Source organism: Chlamydotis macqueenii, chromosome 1 (assembly GCF_036417535.1).
Source record: "Chlamydotis macqueenii isolate bChlMac1 chromosome 1, bChlMac1.mat, whole genome shotgun sequence".
In the NCBI taxonomy this organism is placed as follows: domain Eukaryota; kingdom Metazoa; phylum Chordata; class Aves; order Otidiformes; family Otididae; genus Chlamydotis; species Chlamydotis macqueenii.
Window position 1 is genome coordinate 42,880,337 of NC_141556.1, and position 15,487 is coordinate 42,895,823.

Here is a 15,487-nt window from a genome sequence, read left to right on the forward strand (position 1 = left end):
AGATCTGAATCCACAGGGACTGAAAACCAAGGAGGGCAGGAAGGTATGTTCTGGGCAATACTAGTAGGAGAAACAGAAGCTGAGAATGTGAGAAGCATCACACAGCCAGGAGAGAGATGCAGGGGCACTTGAGGAGCAGCTGGCACTTACTGAGGGTTAGTAGCTGCTCTTTAGCCTGTGTATGAATTGTGTGTAGCAGAAACACAGTATATCAAATGGAGATGTAGAGTATAACCAAGAAAATACTAGCCAGTTTCTTATGGAAAAAGGACCACAGGGCCTTCATGGAGTTGAAACCCTTGGATCTTTGATCTGCTAAGAAATTAAATTTTGAGGAAGCCACGGGTGAGGAGCATCTTTGAATATTAGGCAGCAGGTACATAATATACAAGTGAAAAGAGACCAAAAAAAAAGCAGCTTCATTGCCAGTGTTGTAAAAAGTACTCCCAGAGACAAATTCTGCAGTAAGCAGAGTGCTTCACTAAGTAGAGAAATCCCAAGAGCTGAAAACTGTGTTCCGCTTTAACCACGTGGGTCACAGGGTGGGGATGGCTAAGCCACAGGCTGAATGGCCAGAGAAAGCAGGGTCTGAGTACAGTTTCTACCACTAGTGGCCTTAGTGACACTGCATGTATATTCTGCTAAATTGTATGCTGAAATATTTAAACAATATATATAAAGACCTAAAAAAAAGCTTGCAGTCTAGTTAATATCTGTAAACTTAAATGGCTATGCAAATGGCAGCTCCGGTAGATAGGTACTCTGTTCTTACATACTGTGCTCATGTGCATGAACGAGGATGGGAGAATTTCTCCTGGCCCACCAGGAAGTGAGTGGTACAACCAGTATCTTTTCTTTTTCATGCTGTTGCTCTAAATTTTTCTCTTGTCTTAAAAAATGACTCCTCGTCTTTGTTTCTCTTTTCTCTTTCATTTCCTGTTTCAATAGTTGTTTCCTCTCCCTTAGGAAAACTGGCATCACGCAACCATATTTATCCATTTCCACGAACTTACTCCCTGTATGGGTTTTTCCTCCTAGTTTTGAGAGGATAGAGGATCTAGTGACAAGCTCTTACAGGCAGAAGATTACAATCTCTCTTCTCTGTACACTGACACCTAATGGCAGGCGCACATCTGAGAAATTATTTTTTTTTTTACCCCTTAGGTTGTTTTAAAACAATTTATTCCCTTACCAGACTTTTCCTGAAAATTGCAATAAAGATGGCAATAAGGACTTTTTTTTTTCTTGTTTGCTTATTTGCTATAGAACTTTTCATTCTGGATTTTGATTTGCAGAATATCAAAGACTCCTGAGCCTCCCTTCATTTGTTATTCTGGAACTCACTTGTTTGTGCACAGTCGCCTCTACCATGATATATGTATCTGTATCAAGTAATATATATATTGGTTTTTTTATGCTTCTGTACTGTTCTCCATCATTTCTTACTGGCAAGGAGGCAGGGTGATGGGTGTGAGGGCAAGAATGCTCTCATCTAATATCTGGTAACTTAGAGAGTGCTATTCAGGTTTATTTTTTAGTGGAGGTGTATTTAAAATTGGTTTCTGTTTTGTTATATTACAGGCTTGAATTCAGTCAGTAATGACCTCAATAGTGCCTCTTTTAATGTAATCCCTGCTTGCTGACTGCTGTTCCAAGAATAAAAATTTAAGCCAAAAGATTTAATGAAATCCTTTGGGATTAGTGCTCACTGGGCTGGGGAAATTGCATATCAACCTTTTCTCTGTACTCTAACCATACGGTTTGGTATTTGAATAGGAGGGTGTCCAAGAGAGACAACTCCAAGTTCATCAATAATTTACATTTTTGTTAGTTACAAACCTGGTATTTGGGATTCTGTTGCCATAGCAATCCATCTGGGCCTGAACGGATAGTGTTTTAAATGGTGGTTGTATAGGGATTCTCAGTGTGTGCTTTAAATCCCTTCTAAACTAATCCTCAGATCTGTTCTGTGACTTATTTGAGGCTTTGACAAAATCAGTGTTGCTCACAGTAAAAAGTTTATGCTGAGCAAATTAAGCCCATAAAATATTAGACTATGCATATGATTAAGGACTGTAAAGTTCATAATGTATGACAATTTCTATTTCAATATGTGAAGCAATTAATAAATGCCCACAACTCCATTTTTTTCAAGATACATTTAATTTGTTGCACATTATGCAACTAGAAATTATCCAGACTCTGTACTGGTTATTAGCTAATTTAAACTTCATAATCGAATGCTAGCCTCATTTTCTCAGATGTCAATTCTATGTTTTACAGGATGTCAGTCTATTCATAATACTGTATAACTTCCACTTTCAATTAATCTGATTTTCTCTCATAAATAATTCTAAAGCAGAGAATAAAATTTGAAATTCCTGTTTTCATTTCTAACAGTGCTGGAGCTGGATTTTGAGGCTGCGCTGCTAAATTCAGTAGGCTAAACACCAGCTGCTTTTTGTTTGAACTTCAGTTTATATTTTCTCATTTTGCTACCCAACATTTCAAAATGGTTTATTAAAAACTTCCCAGATATGCCACGTAAAGGGATGTCCTCAGGTCTGAAAGACGATCAGTAAACTCCTCAGCAAACTTGGGCTAATTTTCAGCTCTATCACAACCAAAACCCTCCTGAAACTGATTTCCAGAGCTTTTAGTTCTTCATTAAAAAAAAAATGTTGTCCAGTTGTGCTCCCAAACTGTCATTAAACCATAATGATGATGTATTAGCAGCTCTTTATTACTCCAGAGTATAGAGACTCAGTTTGCAAAATTATTCCTCAGTATTTGAAAGAAGAGAGAGAAAAATGTTCAAATAACAGCCATATGCTCTACTAATGAATGTTTAGCCCATAATCCTAAACAGACAAAAATTGTTTCTTCATGGAGTTTGTAAAAGATCACACAGTTCTTCCTGGCCGTGAAAAGAGTAATAGAATCCAGAAACTGCGGATAGCCTAAAAGATCTTGAGAAATCTTTGATTACCATGCAACTTCCCTTTCATCTTTCATATTTCAGTTCACAATGAATGGTGAAGCATGTAATAGAAAGGAATTTTTGCCATGATTCTGTGATGCTAAAAACATTCTTTGTCACCTGTGCTAAGTGTAAACCGACTCTGTTTCTGTATGAGTTAATTAAGAGTTTCCTGAGAAAAACTGCAAAAAAATCCCTTCCTTGCAGTGGAAGTGGGGTTTCATTTCATGAGCAAACACATGCATGTGTATTCTTAAATACAGTGTGGCTGACTGAACTTTGTTTATTTTAGAGGTCCAGTTCTTCTACCCCAGCTTAATGAGACTGTTTCTGTAATTGGTTACCACTAAAGGTAACTGGGAACAGAGAGCTTAGAATTAACTAGAAGAGACTTTGTTTTGATTGCTTTTGCATATCCTTATGACTAACTGAAGTAAAAGTTGCAGATCATTTACATGATTACTTACCCTAAAATTACATGCCCTTAAGTATCTTCTGTAGATACCATTTGTAAAATACAGATTACACTTCAAAGTGATATTAGAAGGCGCATTCGGGCATATCAAAATGTGTTTCTGTTGATATTTCCAATGGTTTCATTAGGAGGAATCTTCTCTTGCAAATATTACTGAAATGAAAACGGAGCCTTGGAAGAGAGTAGCATTATGACAGATGCTATTTGTAGCTCTGGAAGTATAGTTGTCACTGCAGGGGATCTCTTGCACTGGAGACCCACAGGAGTCCATAACCAAGGGTGGATAAATTAATCTTCCAACACATCTCATAAAAAACAGCCTGTGTTTAATAGTAAGTGATAGAAACGCAGTTGATTATCTCTGGTAATTTTTTTTGTCTTTCTCTAGAAATGCAAATCTTTCCTCTTTATTTCTCTCCATGTATTTTAGATCTGCAATTCCTTGCAAAGAGTGCTGATATTTAGTATCCTTGATTACTGTTGATTTTTATTGATTGGTTTTTATTTATTCCAGATCTGCATTATGTTTTTCATATGTTTTGGATACTACGTTTGTCAACTTCATGGGAGCCAGGCGGGCTGTCTCTGCACTTAATGAAGCACCACACTTACTCATGGTTTTGCTTAAATGTGTGCTTCTCTAATCTAGCACATAACCTGCGGTTTTGTTCAGTTATTTCCCATTAATACTCAAGTAAACATCTGTCTTGTCTTTCCTTTCCATTTTCTGTCTTTGCAGCTGAAGGAAATACTTAATCTTCTGAAAGGCTCAGTAATAATATGACACAGCTTGACACAGACAGCTTAGAGAAACAGGGGAAGATTGAGACAGTGTACCGCAGAGCAGGTGTGACTCTGGATGTTAATTTCTCTAAGGCACTTGCAGATATTTCTGTTCACAGAGACCTGAACCAAAGCCCTGGCTCTGAACCCCAGGAGAAGGTTGGGATTAGAGCTTTTAATTGAAACCTGTCTCTGAGTGTGTCTGAATTTCAAATCCCTCAGTTTGGGAGGGCTTGAAGGATGGGGAGAGGCAAAGTTTTGGTTGAACCTGTTCAAGAGGTGTTTGGAGTACAGTAGTTCAGGTGAGGTCTGTCATGGCCTGTACCAGGACATTTGATACAGCTAATAAGGAGCACCAAGCTAAGACTGTTGTCAGATGTATTACAGACTCTGGGAAAGAAGCGAGTTGATCCCACAGCTGTGTTTTACACCAGCCTGTGAATTATTCTAAACCTTCGAAATAAGAGTTTTACATCATTGTCCAGCTAACTTTGCATTGTTCATGTGCTCCACAACTGCTCACTGATGTCTAGGACATAACGAAATTGACTATTAGACGGAAGAACTAATGCCTACAGTTCAAAAAAGTTCAAAACTTAATAACATAATATTGTATGCTTCAGACTCATGGACTATGTAGCCTTCAGCTACATAGTTACTTATTACTTGTTGCCTAACAGGTTTCTTCAGTAGACTGACATGCAAGTGGGTGATTTCTCAGATATCATAAATATTGACAGAACTATATAGTAGGCAATATTATTTTTTTTAATAAAAAAGAAGGGGAAACTGGATTTTTTTAATCAGTTATGTTCTGAATCCTTTATTGTTTGAGTCATGAAAGATGGTAGCCTGGTGAATTTAGAGTTAGATGCTGGGTGGAATCCCGATTTGCCTTTTTTACAGACCAGAGTAAGGGTTGATGTGATATAGTTTGACATTTTTAGATAACAGCAGTTTCATTTTCCTTTGACAAAGTCAATGTAAAATTAAAAATGCATTTACCTATCTTGGTAACTCTACATTTGGCTCCCTTTTTAAAACTGCATCAGAATTGGTCATCTTTGCATTTAATTGCCTGCCTGCTCTTTCACATCAATGTTACCCTTATTGCAACCCTTATTGCCCATCGGTCCCAATTTTCTCCTTTCTAATGCAACTTTTATTCATGAAAACTGTTACTAGTAAAAATCTGCAAAGCCAATACGCTGTGTTCCTTCAAATCCTACCTTAAAACTCAGCTCTGTGATGCCTATAAACTGCCCAAGAAAGGCTAAGCAGCTGGTGTGCAGTGACCAGTGCTTATTATGCTAATTGTCTGAATGAAACGGTGGGAGTGAGGCATCAAACACCCCTCTGCAGCCCATCCCACTCTCCTCCAGAAGTGGTGTGGGAGGCTGTGGCTGTCCTTGGAGGTACACGTCCTTTCTTCCTTAGCTCGGTGGTCTAATGGGGTAATCCAGCTAAGATCTAATACAATGTGAGAATTTAATTTGGACCAGAGGATTGCCAGCCTCACAGGTGTGAAAGCCTGTCACCTTCCCTGAATTGGGGAGAGCTGCAGGTGCCCAGATGCAATTCAGATGCCCAGAATTTGCTATGAGGTTTCAAAAGTGATTTGTCCCCTGGACCTGTGGATTTCCCATCTCTGCTGCTATTGCAGTACTTAAGACTGGAAACTTTACCTTTTAAGAAAAAGGAGTGATGTGGATTTTCTCTTCTGGACACTTTTACAAAAACCTAAGACTTCAATTCTTGGAATAAGCCAAAACTAAATATGAAAATGGCAAAATTCTGTGGCACAAATGCAACGAGGTAATTTATTTTATGTAGATGATAAATGCATGTATTTTTTTTTTCTTACAGAAACGAGGAGTCTTGAATAAACAAAGAGAAGAGAGTTAAGCATACAGTCTATATTGTGAACAGTAAGTGACTGGATTATGTACTTTGAAGCTAAACATTGTTCTTCCATTTTTTGGTGTCTTTTTTCTTATTCGCAGTTCTTTTAACAAGTGTAGGAAATTAATGCAGTGAGCAGTTCTGCCTTTTATCCAACTCAGTTTCGTTTCACAAGGGTAGACTTTTATTAATCCTATAATCATCTTAGGTAAGAGGCCCAGATAATCCACACAGTGTGTCTTCATTGCTGCCCATACTGAAAATATTGCCTTTTTCTTCTCAGTAAAAGTGAATTGTAATACTAGAAGGTACCAAGCCAAAAACAGTATTACACTAACATTTGCTCACACCTGAGATTTTGCAGAAAAAAACTTGGGTTTGTCAGCGTGGTCAGATCCTGTTGGGTCTGGACACGAGTAAGAGAATTTTATGGATTAACCACTTAATCACTGACTAATTGTTCTGAACGGCCCTGGTCAGAGCTGTGCTGTTCATTGCAAAGTATGACCAATCACAATGCATGGCTGCGCTGGCCTTTTATAGCTACAGCTTTATAAAACATCGAGAAATTAATACTACTTTCTGAGACAAGAAAATGAGCCATGGTTTTTTGGTGGATAATATTATTGATGTTGTCCTTTGAAAAAAATCTCAGGCTGATGGTGAAGTACCAGTCATGATACAGTAGAGAACAGACATTGATTTTACTGCCAATCTTGAGTAATGTGCTCTGGGAAACGTAGCAGGGTATATGGGTGTACTGCGTTACTGGGTATTAGAAGGTGGCAATGTCCCTTGAGAACCAAAGCGAGTGTGTGTTAAGCCATTTCTATTAACAGTTCCAACAAAACAATTCTTCTATGCTAGCTGCTAATAGAACCTGCCTTTTTGTGGTATAAGCTTGTGGACAGTAAGTAATGTACAGAGAATATATGCTCTTCGGTACCATTCTGCTTATAGAATATACATTTGACAATGTATCATGCAGTGGAAATGAAGGTATTTTATTATCGTATATGAAATCTCTATTCATTTAGCCAAACTGGCATATGGAACAGACTAGTTTTGGATAGAATTTAATCTTGAATATTTTTTGGCAAGCAGTAAAAATGAAACTTTGTGGTAGAAAAGGGTATGTATAAGCCTCAGTAACCAAAAATTGCACAATATCTCTCTGGGCAACCAAGTTTAATGATGAGTTTTAACATTATGTTTAATCAGGCAACAGGAAAGGAAATGTATGGCATTTCACTGACGCTGAGGCTGACATAATGCTTGTTTGAAAATCTGTATGGTTATTTATACAATTTACTAAACTGTGCTACCAGTAGGCATTGTTTAGACATATAACAAATCATACATATGTTCCATGAGATCATTAGGAAAAAAAAACAGTTTTAAAAACTTCTCAAAACTCTTATCTTATTTATCTATTCCTCTTACCTTTCCATAGTTGCTTTTATCAATCATACTTTCCTTCCATTTTCTCCTCTTTTCCCACCTGACTCTTGTGTTTTATATGCCTTGCATGCTATAGTACCTCTCTTCACCCTTTATCTTTCCGGTCTTTTACCTACGCAGCTAATCTGCTTCAGCCTCATAGTTTCTCCTCACATCTCCCACACAGGGCCACCTCCTCTTCCTCTTGGCAGAGCTACATTGCAGAATGTTCCCAATCTTTTGCAAATTTTGAGCTTGCTATTTCTAGTATTGAATAGATACTCTGTAGACCAAGAGCATTATTGGGTAATAATGCACAGGATAATGTCATATACCTGTAGCTGAGGAATTTGTGAAGGGTTGCAGCATACTGTAATATCAGTCAGCTCTTGCAATTTTTATTTGACATGTGGAAAGATGTGGTGGAACTTTTGGGATTTGGGGAGTTGTTATTTAACACATGGGATACCTTCAACCTAATCAATTATGCTTTTCCCCCAGATCTTAAGTTTTGGCAGCAGATGACTGATTGTTACATGCATAAATATTAGCAATGCAAAGCAATTCATATAATTCAACTGATGTATGTATACAAAATTCCAGAAGTTGTTACAGACCTGTGCGTAGAAAGAAAATTTCACTACTACCGACACTCAAAGTTTTTTTCCTCACTTGTATTCCTGTGTCAGGTGGCCAGAACTCACAGGCAGCTGTTTCAGAATAGCATGGATTTATTTGTATATAGTGAGAAAAAAATTAATCAACTATTATTGGTAGTTCATCACATACAAATTCTCTCTCTCTTGCTAGCAGAGCAAGTTGACAGAACCTTTTCATAGTATCCATCAGTTAATTTTTTTCAGTCATGGTATTATGATTATAAACTACAAATGATCTAACAATGAATATATAATTACAGAAATTAAACTGTACAGTGATTATTTAACATTTGTAATGTGTAATTTATTTAACACTCTCTTTGGAATGTAATAAAACAGAAATAAAATTACATTTTTCTCTCATCCATCATCGATGAGGAACAATGTTGCCAGCTTGATCAGGCTATACATTCAGCCACATAGGGAAGTTCATATGTGCTTTTGGCCTGCTTAAAACACCCTTGTGAATTGTGTGCTGTTTACACACTAAGCACAGGTCATTCTTCTGACACTGGGATTAATAAAAGGTGGATCTTTGTTTTAAAATACTTTTTTTTTTCCCTCAACCTGAATTTAAACCTAAGATTTAAAATATCACATGCTGAGAGGCGAAAACACTGGATTCTGAATATGGGAAGAAGATAAAACTAATATTATTCTTATTAAAAAAGGATAAAATAAAAGTCATAATATATACTATGTTTTGTGGGGTTTAACTGTTCTCATCTTTTTTTTTAAATGCAAAGGCCTTTGTAATTTGGCTTTGATATTGCAGAAGATCACAGCCATCCTTTGTGATTGCAAAAGATCATGGCCATACTTTGTGGAGGAGGGAAAAAAATCTTGCAATATGTGTTCCAAAAAAGGCATCCGTTGTCCTCACATAGTCAGCAGCAATCAAATTTCGTGTGCCACATACTTTGGTTTATCAACTAATTAACGTCTTTGGTGGCTACTGGTTAATAACAGTTTTTTCATTATTCTTGTTTAATAAAGACAAGTTCAGGTAATGGGACATAAATTAGGAGATTGCACAAACAAAGAGCCTCTAAGAGTTTGGAGGATGGCCAAATCGCGCTCTGCTGCGGGCAGATGAGAGGAGACTTGGCCCGCTGAAAGTTATTGTGTGGGCAGTTTGACTCCATTATATGTAGAAGAACTAAATTCTTGTTACATTTACCATTAGCTCATGAGCACGCAATGTTACCGTTGTTTACTCTAGTACCTATTTTGAAAACTACTGTGTTTTATATTTAACCATATACCATATTATATCTAGAGATATGTAATGTAGCAGAGATGAAGTAGCTAAATTAGGAGTTCCTTAGTTTTGGAAGGGTCAGTTTTGTAAAAGTCAAATTTATGAGCCTTCAAAAATAAATGAGCCTGTGGTTTCTGAATGTTCTCTACTGATCACAATAATCTAACCTTACATTATGATTTCAGTCTTTCATTGCAATATAGTAATCTAGAAGCAGCATGGAAGTACCCTCGTTCACTGTGCTCCCAGGTTTTGTCATTGCCCATTAAAATTCATGTGCGTATACTGCAGGCTTGGATAAAATAATTCATTTGAGTGTTCACACTACCTGAATTCTTTAACGAGGTCTTCCCCTAAATTAGTTTCATTTTTCTTTTTTTTTTGTCTCCCACAGTGGAAGTATGAACTTCTGGTAAATTATATAGTAACATTTACATGGAGTCAAGATTTTTTATTTTGTCTCCGTGTTGATGATTGTGTTAAGACTATTCAGAGTAGTATATTCTCTGTGACTCATATGCTTACAAAATTCTGTGCCTCAGAAGCTCATTTTTCTTTTTTTTGGTTGATCTCATATTACAGCTTTGCATTTTTTAATGTGAGATCTCTGACATGGATTTAGATTCTGTACTGCTTTGAGGTATGCTAGTTATGCAACCTAATTTTGCAAAATGGCTCTGTGTTTGTACTTCCTTGGGGCTTCAGTTTAGTTGTCATCTATCATTTTAGCACTGTGATTGATTACTCTCTACTATTTAATTTATCTACTACAGCTTCTCAGCTTTTTCTTCAATTGGTAAACATACTTTTCTAGACACATTTTCAAATGATATGTTTTCTAAGTGCCCCAGAAGTCATGTAATTATATTTTTCTCAGCTAGGAATTTAACCATTTAAGCCATTTAATGGTTGCAATAAATTATTGGCCAATATTTTGTCTATAACTTGGAAGTTATGCACTGCAAGTCTGTATTATATTTTCAGGTTTCAGTGTTGTTATATATATTTATTCTGAAATACAAGTAAAAGAAAGGACATAATTTTTTTAAGTGTAGGAGTCAAATGCCTAGGCTGATGCTACTGCAATTGACTTCAACCACCTTTGCACATTAGGTTTCAAAAGCAAAATATTTATTAGCTTAATTTGCTTGTTGGAATTTCACAAGCCAGTTTCTGTCAGTAGGGTTAACATGCTTGTTTTCTTCTCTTGTATACTATGTTCCTGTACTGTGATTTGCTGTTTTAAAACATTACATTAATATCAACTTAGCTATGATTTTAAATCAGGCTTTTTCAGAGTAAGTTTTCCATTTGAAAAAGTGGAGGTTTTTTTGTAGTAAGTCATACTGTGTATACACATGGCAGCAATTTTACACAATTACTGAGGCAACTTTCAAGAAGCTACTATAATGAACTGCTTCTATGATCCACATATCAAAGAAGTTTTAATGTCAAATGTTCTTTTCTCCTGCAGTTTTTATTATGGCTCTATGTTATCTGTGGTTTTGAATGAGGAGGTTGATAATTTGTTTTGATTTTTTTTTAGCTTTTAGTTACTGACTGTATTTAATATTTGTGATTAAAATCTCTCAGTAAGAAGAATTATACTGTGTCATCATAATGCAGCTTTGCTGACGTTGGTAACTGCTATTGTAGTCCTATCTCTTAAATACAATCAAACAAAATGAATAGACATCTGTGGTGTTGCATGCTTTTTGGGAGCAGTTTGGTGGGTTTTCTTGTTTTTCTTTTTTTTTTTGTGAGAGCGAGCTTTAATCAGTACTTACCTTTTGTTTGTAATTCTTAATCTCTGCACAATCCTCTTTTTAAAGACTACCAGATTAGCTTTGGATATGTATCTTCGTAATTCCTGGGAGGTGAATTCCGACCCACATTTCATTAAAGAATTGGAGATAGCCAGTTCTGTCACTGTTCTGTCTTTGTTCTTAAAGTGACTTACTCTTAAATTAGGAACTAAAAGGATGGACTTTCTTGTAAACTCTGCTATTTCACTTTTATAGTACATGAAGGTTAACTTGAAAAATAACTAAAGTGACCAAAGTGATTACATGCATACAGGTTAAGGTGACTCCCCAGTATGGAGTTGGTGATAACTAAGGAACATTAGTTGGTAGTTTTGGATCCTCTCCAAGTACAAGTTTGTTCTTCAATGGTGATTTTCTTTGTTTCCTTCTTTGAAAGTTTTGCACTACAAATCTTATTTTGAATACGTGTAGCCATCATAAAGATCACATTTTGACAGCTTGTCTTATGTGAATGAAACTCTTTCAAATAACTATTCAGAAATGAGAAAATATACATCTTAGACCTGTTTGCAGTCATATGTTTAAGTTACTACTACATTGACAACATTTATGTCTGAAAATGCAAAGAGAGCTGGAAATTCAGTTGCTCACTTCCCATGTAAACAAAAATCTTTTGCGAAGCCATTACCAAAAATAGCACATAAAAATATATTTTATTATGTTAATCTGATGTGTTTATATTGATATCTGAAGTTCATGAAAATGAGTACTGTAGAATTCCTCATGCAATAAATAATTTTGAAAATATAAAATTCAAAATTAAGTATATTTGGAAAAAAATGATTCCTTGGATTAGGATTCTTAGGTGGCGTGGGATATAATTTAGAACAGCTAGAAATTAGGAGTGATTAGGAGTGCTCTGGAATATATCAAATATATTAGCAGTGTGTCTCCGACATGCTTCTGCTGCTGTGCCTCCAGTCTGTACCACAAGCTAAAGAGGCAAAGATGTGGTTTTGCTGTGAGAGGAGCCTCTGCATAGGGCTCTTACAGCTGTGTTGACTGATATATTTCATACTTGTGACTCTTGTAGCTATAGGAATAAATGGAATAACGGTGATTTGAGCTGAAGGCCCAAGTTTTTGAACACGGTGATCATAAAGCACATAACGTACAAGCCGTGTTTCCAGTCTCACCAGTTAAAAAGCTGTAGTTAAGCCGTTAAAGATAGTAAGATTCTGTTTTTACCATAAACTGTGTATTTGGGAGTTTTTCTCCTTACTGCCTGATCTCCATAACTACTTCAGTCCCTCCAAAATGTCAAGGTTTAGAAGTGTATTTTTAATTGAAATGTGAGATTTTCTTGCAGTCACATGGATCCAGGAGCTGAAGCTTCCATGGAAAACTCCCAAATATTTATTGCAAAGTCTGGCGATACTGTGTAAAATGCATGATAGCCTGGAGGTCTTTGCTAGTACTGTACAGCAGTACGCTTTGATCTTTCACATAGTAGGTCTCTTAATACCTTTTCATTTCTAACAGAAATACTGCCCAGGCTGCTCTTACACCATAACCCTATTTCACTCATCCTTAATAGGTTTTGATGCCAAGTGAGAATGTTTGTTTAGGAAGAAGAATGAGAAAAAAGGAATAAGATGTCATTTAGAATATGCAACCTTAATGATTTTTGATGGTATTTTGCTCTTAAAGGCGTGTTTGAATCTTTATTTTAAATTAAATGCTTAACACCAACAGAGTTTATTTAAAGATCTAATTTTACTTCAGGGATAATAATTTTAAGAACTTTAAACTGCATTAAACCATTAGTTAATAAACCACTAGCTATTAAACTGTTAATAGTTTATGCTGCAGATAACAGTGATTCCTTTTGGAGAGTAATGGTCTATTGGGCAAATATGCATTTAGGGAGGTCTTAAAATGGGAATTACATCTAAACTATATAATTATGTACTTGGATATTTCTTAAGGAGAATAGAATCAGTAGCTTTTTATATATGAAGCCGTATGCTCCTTGAAAAGATCTAACTGTTTGCAGTACACAGCTATGCTTATAATAAGGAACTGGTACCATCTCAGTTGCTATAATGTCGTCATTTTTGTATTTTCTCTGAAATTTGACTGTTTGTATCCTCTGTGTCTGCGGCGATGACCTGTCAGAGCAGACACTCCAGCTGCACTCTGGAAAACCAGACCAATCCTGGTGGACTAGTTCCATATCCATTTTAAAAGAATGAAAGAATTTAAAACCTGACTTCCTTTAAGAAAGAGTTGTTAAAAAATAGGCTGGTTATATATAGCTTGTATGAAGCCATTGTTAATGGGCAAGCGTTTTGCAAGCCCTCTCTCTGTATGTTCTATTTTCACATATATTTTAAAGACTGTTTCCTACAGAAGTAATAATTGCCATTTATATTAATAATCTGCTGAGTAGCTCATTATATTAAATCACAACTGGAATTCTACTTACACGAATTGCCTTTGAAGTGGAACCAGTGATTTTAAACACATGGGAAGTGGTGTGATGCTGTCCAACCCCATCATGGATCATAGACAATGGCTTTCAGAGCTTTCTGGCTTTCACAAGAGTGTGACAGCCGTACTTTCCCATTCGTCTGTGTTCTGTCCATCGTGCTTGATCAATAGTGAGACTTTATTTCCTCCAGTCTCTTTCTGGCAGTACTAGTAGGGATCACACTGTTATGCTCTAGCTTGAATTAGAGGGAAGTGTTTCTTGTACTTATCAAGCATTTTTTGTGAGATTGTTGGAAGTTATTTTTTCACTAATATATATCACTTGTGTCACATTTTCACTGTGCTAATCTGAAATCAACTTCACTTAACTAAATTTACTTTTAATTAATTTTATGATCCTTTTTCCTGTTAAATTTTGCTTCATGACTTGAGGAATGCTTATGTAGACTCCCCCCCCCGCCCCAGAAAAAAAAAAAAAAAGGAAGAAGAAAAGAAGAAAAAAAGAGGAAAAAAAGAGAAAAGACATAGAAGAAATCCACATATCTGATACTGAATTTTTCCAGAAATATGTTAGTGGACCTAAGGATCTTGCTTAAACCCTCTTGAGTAGCTTTCCTTTTAAAAATGGACATGGTGGCATGTAACAGCTTTCCAGGGGGTTTGGAATTCACTCCTGTGGTGAAATTGATAGTGTTGTTAATGGCATGGAAAGAATGAGCTGATACTGTCCCAGTATTGCAGAGAACTTGAAGAACTACAGAACTATGTACTGCTGTTACTCATTGTTATTCTTTCAGACCCTGAGACTGTTCTGCATACTGATTTGTCCAGCAGCACATACTTCTTAGAAGCTACCAGTGTGTTGGTCTGTTTGATAAATGTGTTTATCAGTACCAAATTATTTTTTACTTACGTTAAAAGAAACTGAGATTGTATCTGTTGTTAAGTAACTATGGCTTTAAGGAAAAAAAGATGGCTTACTTGGTGTTTCCTGATTTTGAAAACAGCTGTGTAAGACTGTAAACAACATTTTACTAACATCAAACAGACTTTCTTGGTGCCTTTTTTACCAATATAAACTCTCCCTGCTTCCCCTATTCATTCTCCTGGGAGAAAACAGCAGACTTACAAGCCTAAATAATGAGATGGGGCTAGGGGAGAGAAAAGCCTAGGCCCATATTGTTTCTGATTTTCCTTTCTCCTTTCATTTTTTGTTTATATTCCTATGTCTTTCCCTTTGCTACTGCTTTATTGTCAACTCTTAGTTTCCTTTCTAGAGCTAACTTTACCGTGCTCTTCTGGAAAACATCCCTCACTCCCAGGGATGACTTATTTTCTTATCATTTCCTTAGTCTCTGATTTTCTTCATAACAGCGCTTTGAAAAGCATAACAATAGGGATAAAATACGGCTTCTTTCACTTTTATCTGCTGGAGTGTAACTGGGTTGTGACTGACCTTGCAAAGAGGTGCTCAAGCTGGGATGGTACCCATTTATGTGATCAGGAGTGTATCTAGACAGAGAGAAGGTACTTGCTTGTATACATACGTTCCTTCCTCCTCGTGCCCAGATATCTTCCTGATGTACTGCAGAACAGTGAGGGAACCTGGGATTTGTACCTATGCCCTGTGTAAGTGTTTGTTTCCTTGACATAAGCTCAGAGCCCTTCGGGCATCTCTTTATCCCAGTCAGCAAACTGTCTTTGTAGCTTTGCTTCTACTTTTTTTTT

The 15,487-nt window shown here is 36.4% G+C and overlaps 1 protein-coding gene across 4 annotated transcripts in view; it reads left to right on the top strand.

Moving 5' to 3' along the window:
- SYT1 (synaptotagmin 1) overlaps positions 1 to 15,487 on the top strand; it is a 361,419-nt gene that overhangs the window by 123,817 nt on the left and 222,115 nt on the right. For all 4 annotated transcript variants that reach the window (XM_086749733.1, XM_086749757.1, XM_086749742.1 and 1 more), the window contains exon 2: positions 6,105 to 6,166. The gene's annotated coding sequence lies outside the window, so the exon portion shown is untranslated. The remainder of the gene's footprint in view (positions 1 to 6,104; positions 6,167 to 15,487) is intronic.